The sequence below is a fragment of the Nycticebus coucang genome, chromosome 3, assembly GCF_027406575.1.
Source record: "Nycticebus coucang isolate mNycCou1 chromosome 3, mNycCou1.pri, whole genome shotgun sequence".
NCBI lineage: Eukaryota > Metazoa > Chordata > Mammalia > Primates > Lorisidae > Nycticebus > Nycticebus coucang.
The window spans coordinates 12,530,455-12,549,468 of NC_069782.1; the positions used below are offsets into that span (position 1 = coordinate 12,530,455).

The following is a 19,014-nucleotide window of genomic DNA, read 5'->3' on the forward strand; positions in this document are numbered from 1 at the left end:
TATAGACCTGCCTGAGCTTTTGCCACCTCCTCCAGGACTCGGTTGTGCTCTCAACATGAATGCCTGGTCAAAGGAGGTGATGAGGTTTGTATCCAGTCTGTATTCTAGTTGCCAAGCTGAGCACTCACAGGGGATGGCTTTTCCTAAGTGATCTAAAAGCTAGTAGTGGCCCTGAGCATAAAAGAACCTGTATTTCAGCAAACCACTGCCATCTGCAATCTTACCATTTCCTTTCAATTATCTACTTTTGACAATTTCAGAAAATGATTTCCCACTCTGGATAGCAGGGAAGCCTCATGATTTCCTCCAAATCCTTTATCCTTTCTTTCTGCTTGTCTTTGGAGTCTAAGCTTTTGAATCTCCAAATCCAGGCAAGAGACAAACAGGTTTTTAGCCCTCACATCTTTCCTTGGGACTTTGGCAGAGAAGTACCTTGCTATCTGAAGAAAAGGTGAGCGCAACTATGTTGCCCAAGCTGATCTTGAACTCCTGGCGTCAAGTGATCCTCCTACCTTGGCCTCCCAAAGTGCTGGAGCCATTATGCCCGGTTGGTGCACACACACCACACACACACACACAACACACCATTCTCTCTCTCTGTCACACACACACACACACAACACACCATTCATCTTGGGCTCCAAACAAGTGAAATGTATATCTTTTTGAAAAATACCCACAAAACTTTTACCTGTTGAATCACATCAAATCTCTTGCTTTTGTCTTGCTGTGGTTCACCCATAAAGAGAACAATTCTTTCCAGGGTAATGGTTTACACAGAAATAGAAACAAAATGTTGAACCCATTCACACCTTCACCAAAGGATGTCCTTGGTTTCTTAAGGAAAATGAAGGACTTGAGGCTCCTTGAATTTTGGCGGGTGGCCCTTCCCTCACGGTGGCACATGCAGATTTTAACCACCTCCTCAAAGTCAAAACCCACCCCTCACTGCATGCTTTAGAGAGCAGAGATGATTCTGCGGACCTAGTGGGTTATGCAATGGGGCAGGGTAGGGGCACGGACTTCAAGGCTTTGAGCACTGTGACCGAGTGTCTTCTGACAGATGGGGTGCAATGGGACCCACAGAGTGGGGACTGGCGCTCTTGCGTCAGCAGGAGCAGCGCTGTCTGCAGCCAGTGTATCTATGAGGATCTGGGCGATGTTCCGTGAGAAATAAGCCAAGTGGGGTTACTCTATCGGAAAAAGTTCGCTTAAACCTCCAGCTGAGATCAGTGGCTCTCTGTTGGGCTCGTATTAGGATATTGTGGGAGTGTTTTTTTGCTGTGATGAGGAAACTGACACTTGGTAAGAAGAGGCAACAGTCTCGGATGCGGAGGGCCCAGCACACTCTAAGTGTTCAATACATTCCAACCTGTTGATTCTTTCAATAGCTCAACCAAGTAAGTATTACCATCACCACCATCATCATCATGGTTGTGATGGCTACTTTTATGTGTCAGCTTGGCCAGGCTGTGATGCTCAATTGTTGCTGGGAAGGTACTTCTTGATTGGACTAATGTTTTGATCCTGGGGCTTGGAGTAAAGCAGATTAGTGCCATATAAGGAAGGTGGGCCTCGTCCAATCAGTTGAAGACCTTATGAGGAGAGATTGAGGTTCACCAGAGAAGAAGGAATTCTGCCTCCATACTTAAGATAGCAACATCAAGTTCTCCCTCCCCAAGTCTCCAGCCTGAGGCTAGTCCTGCAGATTTCAACCTTGTGTGAGTCAATCCCTTAGAATCAATCAATATTCCTATGTGCAACCTATCAGTTTTGTTTCTGTTTCTCTGGGAACCCTGACTTTTTTTTTTTGTTTGAGACAGAATCTTACTTTGCTGCCCTTGGTAGAGTGCCATGGCATCGTAGCTCACAGCCACCTCAGCCTCAGCCTCTCAAATAGACGGGATTATAGGTGCCCGCCACAACCCCCAGCTATTTTTTAGAGACCAGGTCTCTCTCTTGCTCAGGCTGGTCTTGAACTTGTGAGCTCAGGCGATCCACTCACCTAGGCCTCCCAAGGGCTGGGATTACAGGTGTGAGCCACCATGCCTGGCCTGGGAACCTTGACTTCTACAATCTCATGCCTATTTTATAGATGATAAAATTAAGACAGAGAGAATTTAAGTAACTGCTAGAATCTGTACTTTTTTTTTTTTTAGTTTGTTTATTTTATTTTTTATTTTAATTTTTCTTTCTGGAGACAAAGTCTCACTTCGTCACCTTTGGTAGAGTGCTATGGCGTCATAGCTCACACCAATCTCAAACTCTTGGGCTCAAGTGATTCTCTTGCCTCAGCCTCCCAAGTAGCTGGGACTACAGTTACCGCCCCCCCCCCCCCCACGCTGCCTATTTTAAAGATGCTGACTCACTCTTGCTCAGGCTGGTCTTGAACTCCTGAGCTCAAGCAATCTACTTGCCTCAGCCTCCCAGAGTGCTGGGATTACAGGCGTAAGCCTCCACGCCTGGCCTGGTTTGTTTGTTTTAATAGACAAGGTTTTGCTCTGTGGCCCAGGATGGAGTACAGTGGTGCAGTCATAGCTCAACTTCAAAATTCTGGGGCAGGTCAGAAGCATCCTGCCACTGTCCTGTCCTCCATCCTGCTGCCCCGTGATGCAGAGCTGATGACATTTGATGATATTCTGAGAGCAAGACTCACTAACCCACCAGCTGCAGCCTAGGCACCTGCAGGCTAGCAGCTCGAGCCTTGGGTGATGTCCCACAGTCTACCAGGGCTCACCTCTCACCTTATGTGGCTGTGTCAGTGAGAGACCACCGAACATCTCAGGGCTCTACTCAGCAGAGGCAAAGTACTCCAGGGGACCTGAAGTCATTGCCGGCAGCTGAATTCTTCAATACTTGTCAATGGAAGCTTCTCTTCAGATACTAAAAAAGATTCAGTGGGCAGCGCCTGTGGCTCAGTGAGTAAGACGCCGGCCCCATATGCCGAGGGGGACGGGTTCAAACCCAGCCCCGGCCAAACTGCAACAAAAAAATAGCCGGGCGTTGTGGCGGGCGCCTGTAGTCCCAGCTGCTCGGGAGGCTGAGGCAAGAGAATTGCTTAAGCCCAAGAGTTAGAGGTTGCTGTGAGCCGTGTGACGCCACGGCACTCTACCCGAGGGCGGTACAGTGAGACTCTGTCTCTACAAAAAAAAAAAAAGATTCACATACTTCACTCGTTTTCTAATACCTAGAAAACACTAATTGTTCTGATTTCTATTGCTGCATTATATCACTCCAAAATGTGATGGTCTAAAATACCACCATTCTGTATTTTATTATCTTTTCTTACGGCTTTAGAGGCTAGTAGGGCTAGCCTGAAGGCGTTCTTATTCAGGGTCACTTCCGCAGGCTGAATTAGGGCTGTCCTCGAAGAGCCTGGTCACATTTGTGTCTGGTTATGGACAGAAACACTCATTCACAGGCCAAAGTCACACTCTGGACCACTTTGTAATTCTGCCCAAATCACTGCCCGCTGACTATCTTTCTTTCTTTCTTCTTTTTTTTTTTTTAATTTTTGTGGTTTTTGGCTGGGGCTGGGTTTGAACCTGCAACCTCTGGCATATGGGGCCAGGGTCCTACTCCGTTGAGCCACAGGCGCTGCCCCCACTGACTATCTTTCAATGGCTCTTCGTGGCTCACAGGACAGAAGTTCAAATGACAGGGCCTAACCTCCCCCCTTTCTCTGCTCCCTGGAGTGCCTGTGCCCTGGGCTTGCTGTGTCCAGAATAGCCTGTGCCCCGGCGTGTTGGCCCCTATGCCTGCTCCTGTCCTTTGCAGCTCCTATACACGCTGATGGCTGACTTGGCGGGGAGCGTTTCCTCTCCCCCTGCCCATCTAGCTTGGGCTCCCTCTCCTGGACACATCCCTCCTGCGCAGCGCCCACCTGGTTGTACTATATCCTTGTGTGTTTTATCAGTCTAGTTCCCAGTAACAAGGACAATGCTCGGAACTGGGAGAGGATGCATGGAACCCTTGGGCTGGCAACTTCTCTCCCCCAAAGCCCTAGGGAGAGAGCCTTGACAGGAAGTGGGGGTAGCCCTAGCCCTCCCTAGGAGCTGCAGTCAACCTGCTGTGATCCAGCAGGAGAGGGGTCAGGGGCACAGACGCCCCAGCTCTGTTCTTTGCAAACTCACTCCTCCAACACTTCTCTGCTGGAAGCTCAAGGACAGGGGCTCTGGTGGGCGGAAGCGGGGGGGCTCTGTCCACTGGGGCCACCATCCAGGCAGAGCACAGGGAGGGCGGGTGGAGACAGGCCTGAAGCAGCAGAGGGGAGGCCCTGGGCTCTGGTGTCTGTCTCCCCACCACACAGCAGGGGCAGCGTCCAGCAGAGAATCAGCCTGGTGGCTTTACAGCACGTCCACACATTCTTTAACGGTCCTCCCACCAACAAATGGAGTCCAGTTGCCCTTCCTGGACTATGGTCTGCTGAAGGTGACTCGCTCGTAAAGAACAGAATGTGGCGGCACTGGTCCTGCACCGTGTCCAAGTCTAGGTCGCAAAAATGGTGACACAGTGTCTGCCTGGCTCTTTCTCCTGGGTCACTTGCTCTTGGAACCCAGTCACCATGTCATGAGGAAGCAGAGTGGCCACATATAGTACAACGTGGTGGGCACCATGAGAGAGGGGGGCCCAGGACGAATGGGCAGGGGGAGAGGAAACTCCCACTCTCCCCCAAATGAACCATCAGAGTGCACAGGAGCTGCAAAGGACAGGAGGCAAGGGGGCTACTGTGCGGGGCCACAGGCTATTCTGGAACAGCAAGTCCAGGGCATAGGTGCTGTGGGCAAAGAGAGAAGCTGGGGCAGGTCAGGCCTTGTTGTTTGAACTTCTGGCCTGTGAGCTAGAGCCACAAAGAGCCATGGAAAGGTAGTCATCAGGCAGTGGTTTAGGCAGAATTGCCAAGTAGTCCAGACCTTAGCATCAGAATTCCCTGGTTCAAATCATGGCCCTGCTTATTCTTAACTGGTAAGCTACTTAGTATTCACATGCCTCAGTTTTCCATTCAATAAAATGAACATGCTTGTAGCATCCTTCTCGCAGGCTTATTAAGTGTTAGGGAACTTTCAGCTTCAAATAACATAAAACCCAACTAAAATTGACTTAAAAATTAAGGACATTTAAATATATTACATATACATTCTGGAGGCCCCCACATTAAGGATTTACAGCTCAGAGGCTTCAGACTCTATGTCTACTTCTCTACAAATCACCTTCCCCTCAAGGTCACAATATAGCTGCCACCGCTCCAGACATCATATCCTCTCCCAGCATCCAAAGTCAGGAAAAAACAAGTCCCTGCTTCATGTCCTCTTTTGAAAGCAAGAAAGGGCTTCCAAGAGGTCCCTCTCCCTCTGCCCTGGCAAATTCCCTCCGAGCCCCAGTACTCCAGGACTGGACCATGTACTGCTGCTTAAACAAGTCACAGCAAGACCACCATGATGGGCTGAAAGCAAGTGTAACTCTCCCTTGGGGCCAGAGCTGGTGCTCATCTTCCCTGAGCACCACTGGGTATAAGTGTCAAAACCAACAGGAGACTCTTCAGACAGCGCACTCAGGACGGTGGTGGGAGGCCTGCTGGGCAGGGAACCAACACCCCCCACAAGAGTACACACATTGGTCCTGATGCTGTTGGTCTTGGCTTCTTGGCTCCCTCCCTTTCTTCCCAACTCTAATCCCATATATTTTGTGAGATTTTGTAAACACCTTAAAAGAAAAAGAAAAAGTTTACAAGCTCAAAGTATGGGTGAGAGCAGGTTGCAGATCACTGGTTGCGAAGAGGCGGAGCCTTGGAGAGGGGGATGTGCCCGGCTCCAACCCCCATCACAGAGACAAAGGAAGGGGAGAGAGAGAGGAGAGAAGAGGAAGGGAGAGAGGGGAGGGGAGAGGAGGGGAGGAGAGGAGAGACACAGAGGGGAAAAAGCAGTGGTGAGGGGAGAGTGAGCCACATGCAGGAGACAGAGAGTCAAGAGGCTGTTCTGGCAGCCCCAGCGCAGAGCGCTCTGGAAGGAGGGGCCTGCCTGGCGGGCTTCCTTCCGCTGGGGCAGCCTGACCCCATCCTCCAGACCCAGGGAGGCTGGAGGGAGAGAGCCAGCTCAGAAGGGACTGGGTGACCTCAGAGGTTTCTTGAACCTGCCTGGGTTCTGATTCCAAGGCTAGCTGAGTGACTGCCCACAGCCCAGGTGAAAACCCCCTGGGGCAGTGGCTGCCCACCTGGCCTCTGCTTGCCCACAGCCCTGGGGAGACTGTCCAGCACCTCCCCCACACAGAGCAGGGGACTGCAGCTAGAGAGGGTTCCAGAGCAGAGGGCAGCAGAGCTGGAGCTGATGCAGGCCTCTGACTCCCGGTTCGCACCCTGCCCACACTAGGGGCCTTCCTGCCAACCCACTGGCCCTGGGGCTGGGCCAGACTTCACCTGCCCTCCCCTCTCTAGCCCACAGCAGCCCTGTGGGGCGGGCTTGTCCCTTGATGGCTCTCCTGTGAGTAACATAATGACAGTAATTGCTCATGTGTTCCAGGTACTTTCTAAACTCTGCACGCACATGAACCCATCTTCACACTAACCCTGAGAAACAGGAGCCATTATCACACCCATTTTACAGATGAGGCGAATGAGGCCCAAAGAGATTAACCAGTTTGCCCAAATTCACAGAGCTCAGAGTTTGGTGGAACTGGTATTCCAAGCCACACTCTCTGGTGCTAAACAAAGCGATGGATGAGGAAGTGAACAAAGGTTGGGTACTCAGCTAAGTCAGTGCAGCAAACAGCTGCTGCCATCACTGACTCCTGGGCCACTAAAGATCTCAGAGCCCTCCCCTCCCAGCCCCAAGCCCTGAACTTGCCAGCTGGGAATGGATCTACCATTCCCAGCTGGGTGACCTTGAGAAGCCACTTCTCAGTTTCCTCACCATCAAAGGAGAAACTGTACCTGTGTGTAAGTAAGTCGATGATTCCCAAGGAGGTTGTGGGTTGGCTCAAATTGGGGGTCCGAAGCAGAAAGCAGTCTGAAAGAGCATATCCAAAATTTTGTTCCTTTTGTTCAACGTAAGGAAATCATTAAAAAAAAAAAAAATACAAAGAGCACTTCAAGAGGGCATTTTATGTTTATCCAAAGGGAGCTTGCCAGGAAGTGGGTGGGAGGTGGGAGGAGCCCACTACCCAAAAGGGCATGAGGACCCCAGTGAGGCTGGCCAGAGGACAGGCTGGGGCAGTGCTGCCCCACCCGCAGGAGCTGGCCAGGCCAATCTTGGCTCGACTGCCCTAGTACTGGTGACAATTATGTCCTAGGAGCCAGCTGCAGCCAGAGAGGGACAGGTGGCAGGGGAGGGTGGGGGTGGCAGAGGGGGCAGTGCTCTAGGGTTCATGCTGAGTCATCTTGGAGGGGTTGGAGCAGGCGCAGGAGGGAAAGAGGCAGGAGAGGATCTTCCAGAAGGTGTGACAGGGAACAGGTGGGTCTGGAGGCCAACCGAGTGTCCCGGTGAACCCTCTGCCTCAGGATTTGCAATGTCCTCCTAGTCTTCCTCCCACCCCAATTCCTTGCTCCCAGGTCCCTAAAACTGCCAACCCACTCTGGACTCCCCCCTAAGAAGGATGGCCAGTTCTCTGGAGTCAGACATAGTCCAAATCCCACCACAACTGCTGAGCTGGGAGATCCCAGGGCATTAGGTGACCATTTGGAGCCTCAGTTTCCTCATCCGTAAAATTGAAAGAACACTATTTTACCTCAAAGCGTTATTACAAGGCTTCAAAAAGAGTTGCCTGCAAAAGGCCACATATCATTTAATTCCATTTGTATGAAATGTCCAGAAGAGGCAGATTGATGGAGACAGCAAGCAGATTGGTGGTGGCCCAGGGCTAGGAGGGATGGCTGAGGACTGGACGGTGACGGGGGTATGTGTGCAGGATTTCCTTTTTAGGGGGATGAAAATGTTATATGATTGATTGTGGCCACGGTTCACAATCTGTGAGTAAACTAAAACCTGGTGAAGTGAGTGGTCTTTGAGTTGCATCTCTGTAAAGCTGATCAGAAAGGAGATACCACCAGCCCTGTGGGCCCCTGGCCACTACCCAAAAAGGCAGGGGTGTGAGTCATGGTCCAGAGGGAGCAGCCGGAGATTCTCTCACCTAAATGTCGGCTGAGAGGACCCTAGGGGGAAGGGGCAGGACAGACCTTCTATCCTTGGGAAAGGGATGTCACACCAGAGTGGCCAAGACTGAGGAGTTTAACTCAGCAGCCAGCACAGAGCTGAACCCCTCACTCTTGACTCTGCAGCCGTGGGCAGGTGGTTTAACCTCTCAGGCTGTAGTTTCCTCTTCTAAAGAAATGGACATGAGGCTATTCCCAGTCCTCGCCTTCCAGCTCAATGAGTTAATTTCTGGAACACCTTGAACTGGGAGTGCTTGGAAAATATTAATACTACTACTCTTATAATAGCCGTTGTTACTATTCTTGCTGGGAGCACAGCCCTGAGTGCCATCCTGATTCTGCCCCCACGGGAACTATCTTCTCTGTGCCTGTGAAGTTCATGCTCTCACCACCACCCCCACCTCTTATTTCCATAGCTGTCCTGGGCCCTGTGTGGTGTTACAGATCCTGGACAGGAGAACCAGCTTTCCTTGGCCACCATAGTCACCTGTCAAATCAGGGAATTAGACCAAACGAAGACTATGGTCCCCAATGCTTGCCCTCTTATCTGAGGACGCTCACCTGCCCCCTGGCACCACACACCCTCTTGTTCAGGGCTCTGTGGCTTCATTTGCACCCACCTGCTGTTTCTAGCCCCTTGGGGTCAGGCGCTCATCTCTCTCCCTGTCTGTCCTATGCCTTGTGTGATATACAGTGGACTCGACTGGGTGTCTACCTTGACAGAGGCCTTGACCCAGGTTCACCTGGGGCTGGCTGAGCAACCTTTGGCAGATCGTAGCCCTGGACCTCAGTTTCCCCCATTGTAAAACAAAGCTAATAATTGTGTGTGTCTGTCTTCTGGAGGAAGTTAGCGGAGAACCCTAACACCTGGAAAGGGGCAGTGGAAAGACTTAAATAGCACTGAGTTCTACCCCAGCCCCAATTCTTAAGGACCCCTCGCACACCCAGGCTGTGCTTGCATATCTCTAGACTGACGGGAAGCTCACTACCTCCCCCAAGAAACCTACTCTGTCTGTCTGCTTGGTGACAGCAGGAAGCCTCAGTTTCTTCATGTGTAAATGGCAGTGGCGACACCTCCCTGTGAGGTCACTGGAAAGATGACTGCTGTATAAGCTAAAGACCCGGGTACACATGAGAATTTTTCTCATACCAGCCTTGTTTGTTCTCATGGAGTAGGTGCTATCGTCATCTGCATTTCTTCAGATGAATTTTTCATATGCACAGAGAGGTTAAGAAACTTGTCTGGGGTCACACAGTGATGGGTACCTCACATCTCCCACAAGGGGCCTGGCTCTGTGGCTCATGAGCGTGTGGGCCTGAGTCCTACAGATCCCTGTAGCCCTGCCACCCGCAAGGCTTTTAGGCTCCACTTGTCAGAGAGTAAGAGGGGAGGGGTTATCTGTTTCTAGCCTGCCCCTGCCGTATTGTCTGTGAAGTTCTCCCTGTGCCCAGCCAGCACAGTGGTGTGGCACTTTAGCAGGTTCTCACAGGATAACAAGGTAAGCGCCATCCAGGTGCTCTGGCCCTGCTCCTTCCTCACAGTGACTCGATTCCACTGGGTATGACCAGAGAGAAGCTGCCCTCTCCTCCTGCCCTGTCCAGCTGGCATCTACAGGGAGGTGATAGGGCAGCTTTCCCAGCAGTGGGATGCGAGGAGCCAGCTCCAGGCCCTGAGCCACGGCAGTCCTGGCTCTACGTGGGATGCAGCTCTAAATCAGCCCCAGAGACTGCCACCCGCAGGATAGAGCCCTTCCTGGCCCTTGGTGAGCTGGTGAGGTACAAAAACCAACAGAGGGAAAACTCAAAGAAATATCTAGAGACACATTCCATGACGAGAACAAATGGCTGATGGAGCATAACAGAGTGGTCACAGGGAGGCCTTGTCAAAGAGGACGCTCTGGGACGGAGGCCCGAGGATGAAAAGCACCCCTGTGAGGCAGGGAGAGGGGAAGGTGCATTCCAGGAGGGGCGGCCGCATGGTAGCCCCTGGAGCCAGCCCACCAGACTTTAGTACTCACCGGCCTCCCTCTTTGACTTCAGTTTCTTTATCTGCGAAAGGGGACACCCAGTCACTAGGGAGGCTGACGCCGGAGGACTCCTCGAGCCCAGGAGTTGGAGGTTGCTATGAGCTATGATGACGCCACTGGGCTCTAGTCCTGGCAACAGAGAGAGACACTGTCTTCAAAAAGAAAAAATAAACAATGGGGATGATAACAGTTTCTGCCTCCTGTGGAGTTGGGGGGATTAAGGGACATATTGTGAGTGAAGTCCTTAGCACAGTGCCTGGCCCTGCATGCTCAGGAATGTGTGTCTCGTTGTCATCATTCGGCAGTGGCATGCAAAGATGACAAGAACCTGGCCCAGTTGCAAGTGATGCCCAGCATTTCCTCATGGTGATCTCACTTAATTCAGGGCAGTTATTTGGTATGGGGGACAGCCTCACACCACAAGCATTAGAACATTCCATGGATGGGGTAGGAGCTCGGGTAGGGAGGGAAGGGCGGGGAGAGCAATTTCTTTGAGCCTGCTTGGGGTGGGGCTTGACAAAGCTTCCCCCAGGCTGATACCAGCAGTCTGGAAAGCCGAGGCAGGGGGACCAGGAGTAGAGGGGAGAACCTTCTAGGTAGGCAGCACCTGCTGTGGGGTGGGGAGCCACAGGGGCTGTGGGGGCAGCAGGCAGCTCCATGTGGTTCTGGGGAGCTGAAACTCTGGGTCTCTGTGGACACAAGGAAGTGGGAGGCCTTGACTGTCACACTGGGTGGGCTTTTTGTGGGCTTTTTGCAGTGGCACTAGACAGACAGTCTGGTGTTGTAGACGCTTCCTCTGGCTGCATGGTGAAGCCAGTGAAAACAGACCAGGCATGTGACGATGAGGCCCAGCCAGGGCAGCAGGTGTGGGAACAGGGTGATCAGGAGCCCAGAGGGGAAAGAGGCAGTTGGGGGAGGAAGGGAAAGGAGAAGATGCCCCACCCTTCCATGCCCTCCCCAAATCCCTCCTCCTTTCCAGAGGGCTGTCCTGACCAGCTACCAGCCTCTCCCATCCTTGGACACAGCTGTCCCCAGCCCTGTGCACGGGGTGTGGGGCCTCTTCAGCACTCTGTATTCTATCTTCATTATTTCAGTGGTGGTTCCCCATCCTGGAGCCCCCGCTATGTTCCAGGCACCACACCACCCCCCATTTCATTTAAACCTCACAGCAACCTAGCAAGGTAGATACGATGGCTCCCATTTTACAGCTGACAATCTTGAGGAGTAGAGAGGCTGAGTAATTTGCCCAAAGTCACACAGATAGGAAGGGGAGTCAGGATTTCACCAAATCAGCTAATATACGGTAAGTATTTACACTAGTGCTTAGCACATAGTAGGTATTCAATAAGTGGTAGCCACTACACTATTGGTTTTTGTTTGTTTGTTTAAATAGGGATGGGGCTTTACTCTGTTTCCCAGGCTGGATTGGAGTGGCTTTTTACAGCTCACTGCAGCCTTGAACGCCTGGGCTCAAGCAATCCTCCCGCTTCAGCCTCCCAAGCAGCTGGGACTGTAGGCATACCACCACCACTGGCCGCCTTTCCACTATTTTCCTTGATATCATCAGCTAGGACCATCTGCTGCAGAACCCATAGCCCTCTGGGGGGCATGTGGATTTATATTGTCCAGTCTCATGGTCTGTTATTTGTTCATCCCCATGAGATGAACAGGAACCAGATCTAGTTGGTCTGTGCATCCAGAGCACCTCTCATGGTCAGCACAAAGCCCACGGTCAGTAGTGGTTTGTTGAATGAATGAATAATATATCAAGCTTCTTGAAGGCAAGGACTGTATTTATCTCTATGAATCATAAGATCTCTCCAGCCATATTTGTCCCCAGGAATCATGAGATCTGTCTATGGAAAAGCCTTGTCAAATCCTTTTAGCCAGAACCGTCTATGTCCCCTCCCAGCCACCTCCCTCTCTTCCTTGGGAACTGGCCTGTAATCCAGCTGCCACCAGCCATACCCCACTCCTAGTCCCAGGCCACGGGCGCCCCAGGCCACGTCCACAAGGACAGTAGAGAAAGCCCATTTGTCCTGCCTCCCAGGGCCTGGACAGGCTTCCTGCTCAGGCTCTGGGTTGGCCTCAACTCCCTGCCATTCCCTCCAGACACCTGGGTCTGCTCCTGGCTGGCTGGGTGTGTCATTCCCCTCTTTGAGCCTCTGTTTTAACAGCAAAATTAGGGCAACCGTTTTGACCACTCTTAGCTCAATTTCAATTTGCCACAAAGACCCAGGTGGAAGGAGGCAGAGGACTTTCTGCATTAGTGTCTCCCCCTGCATCTCTGGGTCCCCAGGCTCCTGAGGAACTGGGCAGGAGAAAGAGCTGCGTGTCTCCTCAAGACCACTAGATGGCACCAGCGGGTCAGCACTCTCCCTGCAGGCTGACCTCGGGAGGAATTCCACCTCTGGGATCAGCCCTTAAGGCAGGAAGCCACCTACCTCCTTCCGCTGGCAGGAGCCCCTGAGAATCTGCTGGCTGGCAGAGACAGAAGGTACAGGGATTGGGGTGGGGGGATTTGAGGGTCAGACAAATTTGAACTCGGGAGCTCCAAGCCAAGCTGGCCTCTTAGGGAGTGTCCTGGATCTCTGTTTGGTAATTTACTTGCTGGGTGACCTTGGGCCTCTTGGAGACTTTAGGGTCTTGCTCCGTGAAACACTTTCCTAGGCACTGCGAAACTGAACGAGGTCGGGCACATAAAATGCTCACTCCACCTCCTGGCACAGAGCAAGCGTAGTTGACACCATCTGTCACCAGTCGTTAGTATGACTTTGCAATTTAGTATTACACCTCCGAGTCTCTTCTGGGAAGAGCCTTAGGCAGGATGCCCAGAGGTCTGGGTCTGCAATCAGCTGTCCCCTCACTGTGTGACCTTTGGCAAGTCACTTCCCATCTCTGGTTGTCTGCTTGGCCTCGGCCAACCTCAAGAGGCTGGAAGTGTCATGGAAAAATAAGGGCTTGGGAATCAGACAGACTTGAGTGAGAATCGCTCCCCTTCTCCTCTTCCCAGCTGTGTGCCCTTGGGTCTCTCTGGCCATGTAGGATAATTACCTAATTATTTCTGATTATTTGTTCTAAATCTGTCTTCTTGGCTGTATTATAAATTCCATGACAGCCAGGCCCATGGCTGTGTGGCTCGTCTACATGACCTCCCCACTCAGCTCGGTGGCCCACACAAGGGCCTCACCAGGCCAGAGCTATGGTATCATTGTGGCCGTTACTACAATCACCAGCAACAGTAGCATTGACTGTGTTCAGAGCTTTCCCCACATTATCCCCAGTAACCCTCAGACATTGTCTATTTTATACAGGAGGAGAATGAGGGCCAAAAAACTTGAGTCCTTGCCCCGAGTCACACAGCAATGAAGTCACAGGGACTGGAGTCTGAAGCTGAGCTCCTCAACAGACATGGGGGGCGGATGCAGAAAGCTGAATAATGGTCCTCAGAAGATATACACATCCTAACCCCCCAAATACCTGTGAACGTCATCTTAGATGGCAAAGGGGACCTTGCAGATGTGTTTAAGTGAAGGATCTTGAGATAGATCCTCCATCCTGGATTATCCGGGTGGGCCTGATGTAATCCCAAGGATCCTTCTAAGAGGAAACAGGAGTGTCAGAGTGGGAAGAAAGAGCTGAGACATTGGGAGCAGAGGAGGAAAGAGCATTGGATGTGAGGATGAAGGCCGCATCCATTCTGGAAAAGTCAGGGAGAACCAGCTCTGCTCAGACTTTTAACCCAATGAGGCTGATTTTGGACTTCTGACCTCCAGCACTGTAAAGTAATAAACATCCGTCGCTTTAAGCTACCAGGTTCCCAGTAATTTGTCACAGAAGACAGATGAGGCAAAGCCCACAAGCACCTGGCATACAATTGAGGCTCACTAAATGCTCTTTCCGTGCCAGCACTAATCCTTTTTCCTCTTCCAGCCAGAAAGGAATGGCCAAGGTGGGGAGGGAACTCTGGAATAGTCTAGTTCAACTGGCCCATTTTACCAAAGAGATGCTTGAGGCCAGAGATAGGGAACAACTTGCCTCCATCATGCAGAGGTGAGTGAGGCTGGGGAGTATCCTGGGCAGGTCCTGGGGCTGCTCCATCTGTTCTCTTGGCCTCTTAACACTAGGAACCCTGGATGAAATCACCCAATCCAAACCCCTTTTCCAAGTGAGGAAATCGCTTTAGAGTTGCCCAAGAGATGGGCAACCTACACACCAAGTGGCCAGCATATGTGTGCAGGCCCAGAATCCTCCTACTCAAAAGGCCCATCCCTCCCCCTCTGGAGCACAGCTTCTCTCCTCTGTGTTTGTCTCCAGTAGACAGGGGCCAGCAGGGTCTGGGAACGCCACGTCAGTGGCCCGACCCACTGTGGCAGAGGAATGGGACAGCAGTTCCCTCATAGCCCCCAGCCTGGGAAAATGCTGGGGCCTTCCTGTCCCCGCCCACATTGCCCTTCCCAGGCAGCCATGACCCCACAGCTGTGAGAAGTCCCCTGGAGTCAGTGGCCAGTGGAGCTGGAAGGAAAGAGAAACCCAGGAAGGAGGAACTTGATTCTGATCCCCAGCAGTTAGTGAAAGTACCCTGGATTATCCTAAACTGAGCTTGGGGCCCTGGATTTGTGGGGGGACCAAGGCATCCATCTTGTGGGCTGACTTGGGCATCTGGAGACGCAGCTGGCGCCATAGCACCCATCAACACAGCGCCATTCTCCACATAAAGCATCCACACTCACTGACATCCTTGATTCTCACAACAGCCCTGCCAGGTTGAGGCTACTATTGTCCCATTTTATGGATGAAGAAACTGAGGCTCAAAGAAAAGAAGGAACTTGCCAAGGCCAAGATCCCATAGTGGCAATGCTGGGACTCAGCTAACTCCATAAGCTCTTGCAGGATGACCCTGGATCTGACCCTGACAGGTTCTAGCCCTGACCTTGCTGTGGGACCTTAAGCAAACTCCTCTGAGCCTCCACTTTTTCATCTGCAAATGGGGAGGTAACAAGAGCATCTAGGTCATGGGGGCACCACGTGGGATAAATGAGCACCATGCCTGGTGCACAGCAAACTCTCCATGACTGCTTACCCTTACATATCATGTGGCAGTTATTAGATAACCAAAAATAATACTGAGCGTGCACCAGTGCCAGAAACCCAGCAGACAAAAGTCCCTGCCCTCGGAGGGGACATTCTGGTTTGGGGAAGACAGCCAATAAACAAAATCAGGAAGCACTGTGAGGAGTGTGCTAGAAAGTAGTAAGTGCAGGTGGGGTGAGAGGGCCTGCTGGGCTGGGGGCAGAGGCCCTGCAGGAAGCGAGGGAGTGGCCATGTGGGCCTGGGGAGAAGCCTGCCAGGTAGAGGGAAGAGTGAGCAAGGTGGAATCCATTTGAGCAGCACCAAAGAGGCCAGCATGTCTCCAGCTGGGAAGACACCAGAGAGATGGGGTAGGGGGAGGGCCTGCCTGTCCTTCTCTGAATGGGACATTTTGTTCTTCTGGCCCAGATCCAGGGAGTCCCCAGGGGCATACTCTGGGATTGCCCTTGCTAAAGGCCTCTGCAGCTGAGGTCCCTTCCCGCCATGTGTGGCAGAAGCTCAGCTGCCTGCTGCTCTGATGGCAGGGTGCAGCACCTCCTCCTAGGGGGGTGCATGAAGTGTTGGTGTGCATGTGAGTGTGGGCCTGTACTCATCTTCTTCCTGGTCATCTTGCTCCCTAGGGCTACCATTCCAAGCCTGGACGTTGGGGTACAACAAGAAACTATTCATTGCCCCCCTTCCAGGGTCACCCCGGAGGAGTAAGCAGGATGCTCACAGCAGTTCTGTAGCTGCTGCTGTCAGCCCGTCAGCTGAGCTCAAAGGCAAGGAACATCTGCTGTCCATCTGCAGCCTGTCCCTCCGTCCATTCACCTATCTTCCTGCCCATTGGTATAGTCATTCATCTTTCCACCCATTTCCTAAATGACTCCACTCATATCTATCTATCCATCCACTGGGGTGAACAACCACCAGTCTTTCTGTCCAATTACTATTGGTCCATCCACTCATCCATCCTTCCATCCATCTATTCATCCATTCATCCATCCAACCATCCATCCATCCATCCATCCAATCATCCAATCATCCATCCATCCATCCGTCCAATCTTCCTCCCTACCTCCCTTTCTTCCTTCCATTTTCATCCACCTATTTGTCTGCCCCAAAATTTACCTCTCTACCTGTTCATTGGTCTATCTATCCATCCATCTTCCTCCTATCCATCCATCTCTCCACCCCACTTCTCACTTCTCTTCCAAACAGCTGTGGGCCTGTCTATTGGTCCATCTACCCATTCACGGCCTACCCTGCAGGCTCCACATCGTAATAACATCCATAGTAACAGCTACCAATCGTGCAAAATTTGTTTCATGCCAAGCACTTTGCCTACATTCTCATTTCATCCTCACATCAACCTACCCCCATTTGGCAAATGAGGAGAAAATGCTAGATAATTTCAAATAGACAGTTTTCAAATTGCTTCATTCTCATAGCAACTTTACAAGGTAGATACCATCACCATTCTGCAATTGGAGAAACTGGGCCATCCAGCTTGCCCAAAGTCATAGCACTAATGAAGGGCAGTCAGGGCTCATTACTCCTTCCCTCTGACCACCTGCCTGAGCTGTGGCCTACGGGTCAAAAGACCGGGTTTTTAGTCCTGGCTCCTGCCGCCCCTGGGGAAACCATGTACATCGAATCAGGCTTGGGCGTCTGTTTCCTTTTGCTCTGCGGGCTGAGAGAGTGGCTTCCAATGTGCCAGGATTCCTCCTTTCATCTCTTCCTGTGTCTTCCTTATGAAGAGCCAGAGGCATCCAGGACAGGGGCTGGGTCATGCAAACCCTGAGTCTCTGACCTTGGACACAGCTTGGCCCAGTGCGGACCCACTCACGGCAACACTTCACTCATTCCCTCCCCAAACACCCCTCACTGAGTGTGCACAACATCAAGGCCCAGCCCTGGGGACCCGTCTCTTACTTTGGTTTCAGGGCCAAGCAGCGCACAGCCAGGGGAAAGGGGCAGGAGACAAGAGTCATGTCTGCCACCAGCTTGCTGTGTGACCTCAGCGTCTCCCTCAGTGTTCTCATCTGCCCAATGTAAGACCCACCTCAGGGGATCAAATGAAATAAATGTGAACACACACAGCATGCCCTTTCCTCTCCCTTCCTGCTGGGAAACCACAGAGTTGAGTGGAAGGCCCGGAGGTGGACTGGTGGGTGGGCCCCAGGGGCAGGAATTCCTCGAAATTATATGCAATGTTTTAGGTGCACATGTATAATCTTCCACAGAGAATCTTCCTTATCTTTCATCAGATTCTCAAAGGGTCCATGACCTTGTTACTGATGATAATGAAAATAACTTACCGGGTGCTAACTCCGAGTCAGTACAGTACCAGGCTCTTAGCACACCTCACCTCATTTAATCCTCAGTAGACAATAGTTCCGATGGTGGTGGAGCTCAGACATTCTGGAGCCTCGTTGTCTGGGGTCAAATCCTGATTACTCCCCAGCTGTGTGACCCTGGGCAGATTATCTAACCTCTCTGTGCCTCAGTCTCCTCACATATAAGTAAGGATGACAACAGTATCTGCTTTGTAAGGTTGCTTGGAGGGTTAAATACAGGTACAGAGCTTAGAGCCTGACTCTCCCTGAGTAATGCTCAATAAATACTATCTGTCAAAGTGGATGAGGAAATGGAGGTAAAGGAACTTGTCTGGGGTCAAACAGCCAGGAGAGAGCCCAGGTTCTAATCCCCTGGAGACCTTGCAGGTCCTCCAGAGGACCCTGACCTCAGCCCTACCCCAGGTCTGGCATACAGGCCTCGAGATTTTATTACTGTCTGAAGCAGACAAAGTGGAGGGCTGGCCTGCCTGGTTTCTGATGTTTCCTGCCATATATGACCCTGGGGACTTCTCTGCAGGCATCCCTATCTGGAGGCTGCTGACCAGCAGGCTGACTCACCTCCAGAGAAAGGGGGAGGGAGGAGAGAGAGTGGGAGCGAGAGAGACACGTGCCAGCCCCTGAGCTTATAGCAGCCCCGCCCCCACCCCAGCCACCCACAGGGTGCAGCTCCCAGGGCTCCCTGCACGGCTCCCCCGCAGGTGCCGCTCCCTCCAGGTGCCATGTGACACCAGGGGAGGTGTGGGAGGGAGGAGGAGATGAGCCTTGCTAACTGACAGCTTTTCCTCTGGAAAACACAGGGAGCCCCCGGGGCTTCAGCCCTCGGAGCTTTGAACAGACTAGAAAGCAGAGTTGTGCCTTGCTGGGTTTAGTGTGAGCTGAGCAAGCATCTTCAGGCTCTGGGGTTCAGTGTGCTCCACAAAATGGGGACAACTGCTCCTTTGTCCTTGGGTCATGGTGAAGGGGACAGTAAAGAACATGTGTGAGAAAACATCTACCCTGAGCAGACTCTCAGTCCTGCTGGTTCCTGACCAGCCCTGTTCCCCTTTGGAGACTGAAAAGGACTCAGGCCTGAGATGAGAAGTGGTGTTTTCTGGCAGTGGCTGGAGGCTCGGAGTGGACTGGGTGTCCTGGGTGGGTGAAGAGACCCTGGGTTCTTGACTTCAGGACAGCTGCTCATGTCACTTGCTCTGCAACCTTGCTGAGCATGGCGAGTGAGGTCCTTAGCCTCCTCGAGGCCTCAGTCTGTCCTCATATCAGCCAGGTCCCCAAGACCTCTGCCAGCTTTAACATCCTGTAAGCTGGGTGAGCGTTCCAAAGCCTCCAGGGCTGGAAGGGTCTCCTGGGCAAAACCCAGGGCGGGGAGGATGAAGTTGGGGGAGCCTCCTCCCCACCCTGCACATTCGCTCATTTGATC

General features: G+C 52.1%; 1 long non-coding RNA gene across 1 annotated transcript; it reads left to right on the forward strand.

Annotated features, from left to right (window-relative positions):
• The first annotated feature begins 6,828 nt into the window (after positions 1-6,828).
• On the forward strand, positions 6,829-13,990 carry LOC128582044 (uncharacterized). The gene is made up of 3 exons (XR_008378976.1): positions 6,829-6,935; positions 12,470-12,667; positions 13,485-13,990. It is a non-coding gene; the product is annotated as an uncharacterized LOC128582044 (long non-coding RNA).
• Positions 13,991-19,014: the final 5,024 nt, after the last annotated feature.